The sequence below is a fragment of the Corylus avellana genome, chromosome ca1, assembly GCF_901000735.1.
Source record: "Corylus avellana chromosome ca1, CavTom2PMs-1.0".
Taxonomy (NCBI): Eukaryota; Viridiplantae; Streptophyta; class Magnoliopsida; order Fagales; family Betulaceae; genus Corylus; species Corylus avellana.
In genome coordinates, this window is record NC_081541.1 from 5,685,181 (window position 1) to 5,691,118 (window position 5,938).

Here is a 5,938-nt window from a genome sequence, read left to right on the forward strand (position 1 = left end):
CCTGATGGGAGACGCAAGTCCTCAATACGTACATCAAAATCGCTGCATTCAAAAGGGGAAACGTTTAAAATGTGCTTCCTAGGAAAGTGAAAAAATATAATTAGGAAGTTTGCAAAATCAAAGCATGTTACATACGTGGTCATGTAGTAGTAGCAATAATCTGCAAGAATGAAACCATTCACCAATTCAAGAAGGACACCCATAAAAGCCCAACGCATATCATAGAAACCCAAATGTCTATAATAACCTAGAAATGTCACCGATTGTCCTTGACTAAGCAATATCTATAAAAAAATCAAGTGATATCAATAGCTTGGAAAGAAACTGAGCTACCATTAATTACCAAATATAAATTAAGAACCAAATCATATCTCATATATGTAATCTACAGCACTTGTGTGAGCTCTGTTATCAAACCTCAATAATCAAATTTCCAAGGTATGATAATCTCTGAAATCCCAATAAACATATATATTGTGATGTAAGTCGATCAACAATCTGAGAATTTAAAGAAAGGAAGATGAGAAAACAAATTTTCTAGAAGTCAGGCTCCATACTATGTAACAAAAAAATATGCATAAAGTGCCATGGACGATGCACCATCAAGAATAAAACATACCTCTCTCTTATGCATTAGCTCTAGCTGAGGTAGTATCGAAATAGAATTAAGATAACAACAGAAGTCTATGGTAATCCCAATCTAGATATTATCCGATGTCACTAGATGAATTACTAATGATAGCAAAGCACAAGGTAATTTAGGGGTAGCAAAATGGGTACCTGACACGACCCGATTACAACCCGCGGGTACCCGTTACACGATTAGCCTATATCCAGACACGACCCGTTTAGCTAAACGGGTAATCGGATTTGACACGATTATGACACGAAAATAGCCGGGTAACCCGACACGACCCGTTTTACCCGTTTAAAATAACCGGGTCTAATCGGGTAGTACGACCTGACACGACCCAATTACCCTAAACTATAAAATTAAAAATAATAATAATAATAAATAAATAAATAAATAAAATTCAAAATTCAAAATTGTAATAATAATACTAATACAATAAAACATCAATATAGTCAATGCAAAAAATTGAGTTCCAAGAGATTAAAGGCTTTAATAAAGGATAAGAAACATATATATATATTGGAAAGTGACTGTAATTGACAAATTGTACTCCAAAAGAAATTACTAAACTCATAATTTCACCTAAACTTAAAAGTTAAAAGTTAAAACAAGTAAGTTCATTTATTAAAATAATCCACTTATTATTTAGTCTCACATGTAACAAACGTGTTAAAAAATTAATTTAAACAATGAAAATCACAGTTTTCTTGTTGGCTTTCTCTTTTGTTGGTAATTATGTATTAACTTATTTCTTGAAGCAGGCTTCCTTGTCCTGAAAGGCTGAATATGGTAAAGTAAGTCTTAAAGTCTGTACTTAAAAACGCAAATTATTCTTGCGAAATCACAATCCCACCCGTAGTGTTGTGCGGCGACTTAGGGCTTTTTAGGTTTTAGGGTTAAAAGGTGCGGGGCGAGTACTAAGATTATTGAAAATATTTGACCTGAGACCCGCCCACCCCGCACTAGTAATCAAATATCCAATCATTTAACACTAAAATTAGGGTGGCAATTCGGGTAATCGGGTAGACCCGATTAAGACTAGCGACCCGATTACCCAAGACACGAACATGACCCGTTTAGCTAATCGGGTTAACGGGTCTGACACGATTATGACACGAAAAATACCTGGGTAACCCGACACGACCCGTTTAACATTACCGGGTAAGATCAGGTAAACACGACCCGACCCGACACGACCCGGCACATACGCTAAACAAGTAATCCGACCCCATCTCAATTCATCCCAAAAAAAAAAAAAGCAGAAAAGCCATTTGAGCAACCGACCTGCATCTTTTGTTGAGCTGTTGCATGAGAATTGTTTTTAGGTGTTTGAAAAGTAAAAGCACTTCTCAAAAAGTTTGCCAAAGGAGAAATTAGTCCTTACACATTAATTGCATCTACGGACTACAAATCAAACCTCCTGTTCAAATTTTTTGGATTCGAGGGAGATAGCCAAATAGAGTCGAGAGGGAGAGCCCAAAGGGAGTGTCGGTCCGCCGGAGAGGGAGAGAGGAGAGAGAGGCGTCGCCAGTTTGGGGTGGGCCGGTGGGGGGGGGTGGCGGCTGGCGATTGGTGGGCTCGTGACTCGTGAGGGTGAGCGACTGAGCGTCTGAGAGAGTGAGAGGGAGTACTGCACTGGAGTAGTTGTGTTTTAGTGTTTAGCTGTTTGGGAAATTTTGATTTTAGCAATTTAGGGTTTCACTTATTCTTAGTTTCTTACCGGGTTGGGTTGGGTTACTTGGGTCTTTGGTACTTGGGTTGGGTAGTTGGGTTATGCTTGGGAGTTGGGGTTTGGGCGAGTAACAGAGTAAGTTGGGGTTTTTTTTTTTTTAAAAAAAAAAAAATTATAATTTAAATAAGTTAACGGGTCTAGCGGGTCGACCCGTCAGACACGAATTTATCCGGGTCTTAATCAGGTAGACCCGATTAAGACCCGAACCCGATAAGCATAAACTCATTACCTGTTAACTTCGTGTCGAATTTGCGGGTCGTGTCCAAATTACCAGTCCTAACTAAAATGCGGTCTTTGCGGAGCGGTCGGGTCGAATAGATCGAGTATTACGAGTTTGGGCGGATTTTGCCCACCCCCAACGAAAATGTAATACTATTTGTTTTTATTTATTTATTGATGCCTTTGCTAATCTGATATTCATTGACCAATTCATTTGAGTGTTTCAGGGTCTCGGAGTTGGAGATGGCAAAAGTTGAGCTACGACAATTCCTTGTTTGTTTTGCCTTTGCTAATCTCATGCATGATTAGCATGGTATTTAGAAACATGGAAAATAAACAGCAAGAAGGGATGATAGATTCTTACAATTTTCTTTTTAAGATGTTTTTAAATGGAAAATTGTCCCAAACGTCTGTGTTAGATATATGTCACAAATAACTATAATAACTATAAGGGCATGAGTTTGTAATTTTGATAATTAAGCTCCTTGGTTTGTTTTGATAGACAAGTATGTTATTTTATCATATTTTTCATTTAGTCCTTAACAAACAAAACTTGCCGCTAGATATATTATCCACGACTAGACGTTTTCATTGGCCTCACGTGGACAATATTGTCAGTGTCAAGTTTTTCATTAAAGACTAAACGAAAAATTTAACAAAAAAATCCTATTTATCGTGCAAGCAAAAAACTCAAAACTTTAATTGTTAAAATAAGAAAATTAGATTCTTAAAAATAACATAAGTAAAGCTTAAAGCTTTTAAGATAATTTCACAAAAGTTCCATCTATATATATTAAAAGCATTTTTTTTTTTTTTTTTTTTTTGTAAGTAAGAGCTATTGCAGCGTTGCTTAGGTAGTTAGGTATATGAATGAAAGAGCGAAAGACTGTGATACCATCTCAGCTGCGCGTTTGATAGAAGATGTTACACTTGCAGTCTTACACCCAAATTTGCGTACTGTGGTTTGTGGCGGTATACTTGAACTGTCACCTTCTTTACCAATTTAATGAAATTTCAATTAAAGTTTCGACAGGCTCATTGGGACTTTGTTCCTCCTGCAACATACAACATACTTCGAGGAAGAGGTGACGTCATCTTCTCATAGGGTCATGACCCTACTGCCTTTAACACCTTGCTGTTGCTAGATGGGGGTATTTTTGTAACACAGAGTTCTTTACACTCCCAATCCATTAGTTTGAATTTTCAAATCCTTCACAAGGAGTTGTTTTTTTTAACAGCCATTAAAGGTCCTTCCATGGGTTTCCACGTAAGAGTACTCTCGCCTTTCCATTATTTTTCTCTATCATTTATACTCAACTCAAAAAAACAAAAATCTCAAAAATAACATTAATTTCATTAGAATTTAAAACTCTTAAGCTACCAAGTAGTACAAAATAAAAGAGAATTCATAAAAAAAAAAATAAAAAAAAAAAAGGTTCCCAAGGGATAACTCAATCGTGTAGAGAACACGTCTTATAAAGCGAATGTCACTAATTCGAATCCTCCCTCCCCACACTTGTGTGAACATGTCAAAAAAGAAAAAGAAAAAGGGAATAAATAATGAATAGTGCAATATTAGTATGCATTAATTCAAAAAAAAAAAAAAGAAAAAAAAAAAGAGGCTTCCACTGTAGACACACCAAGACATTAAGCCAATGGCCAAACTGTAAGCTATTACGTCAGTAAATATAAGTCCTCTTAGCGAGCAAGCCATAGAAATTGAATGCGAATTATGTTTTAAGGTATGTAATATATATATAGCCCTTGCATGGGGCCCACTACATGAAACATGATGATCATCTGGGCACTTAAGCTGGTGCAGCCAGAGCCGTGAGATCTGTATCAAATATTGGCACTAGATTAGGGCAGAATGATCTTTCTGAGGGTAGGACTGAGTAGAAGAAACGCAGGATCCTCTTCGTCCAATCACCCGCCTCGCACATAGAAACTTGCTTCACCTAGGTCGTTAATACACAGAAAAATTAAATTATAATAATAAATCTCATTAAAAAAACAAAAAATAACATAGCTAGAGAAGTGAATGACAACATATAGGGCATTGCAAAAAAACAAAAAAAAAGAGCTAAATATAGCCAACAAAGTCTCAGATTCCATAATTTCCATTCTACCACTTGACAAAATATATATATATATATTCGAATATTTTTTCTGCTATTCAAACTTCTTGTCTCTGGATATCTGTTTTTGAGGGTGGGACTGAGTAGAAGAAACGCAGGATCCTCTTCGTCCAATCACCCGCCTCGCACATAGAAACTTGCTTCACCTAGGTCGTTAATACACCGAAAAATTAAATTATAATAATAAATCTAATTAAAAAAAAGAAAAAATAACATAGCTAGAGAAGTGAATGACAAGATATAGGGCATTGCAAAAAGACAAAAAAAGAGAGTTAAATATAGCCAGCAAAGTCTCGGATTCCATAATTTCCATTCTACCACTTGACAAAATATATATATATATATATTCGAATATTTTTTCTGCTATTCAAACTTCTTGTCTCTGGATATCAGTTTTTGAGGGTGGGCCTGAGTAGAAGAAACGCAGGATCCTCTTCGTCCTATCACTCGCCTCGCACATAGAAACTTGCTTCATCTAGGTCGTTAATACACAGAAAAATTAAATTATAATAATAAATCTAATTAAAAACACAAAAAATAATATAGCTAGAGAAGTGAATGACAACATCTAGGGCATTGCAAAAAAACAAAAAAAAAAGAGCTAAATATAGCCAACAAAGTCTCAGATTCCATAATTTCCATTCTACCACTTGACAAAATATATATATATATATATTCGAATATTTTTTCTGCTATTCAAACTTCTTGTCTCTGGATATTTGTTTTTGAGGGTGGGACTGAGTAGAAGAAACGCAGGATCCTCTTCATCCAATCACCCGCTTCGCACATAGAAACTTGCTTCACCTAGGACGTTAATACACAGAAAAATTAAATTATAATAATAAATCTAATTAAAAAAACAAAAAATAACATAGCTTGAGAAGTGAATGAGAACATATAGGGCATTGCAAAAAAACAAAAAAAAGAGCTAAATATAGCCAACAAAGTCTCAGATTCCATAATTTCCATTCTACCACTTGACAAAAATATATATATATATTCGAATATTTTTTCTGCTATTCAAACTTCTTGTCTCTGGATATCTGTTTTTTAGCGTGGGACTGAGTAGAAGAAACGCAGGATCCTCTTCGTCCAATCACTCGCCTCACACATAGAAACTTGCTTCACCTAGGTCGTTAATACACAGAAAAATTAAATTATAATAATAAATCTAGTTAAAAACACAAAAAATAACATAGCTAGAGAAGTGAATGA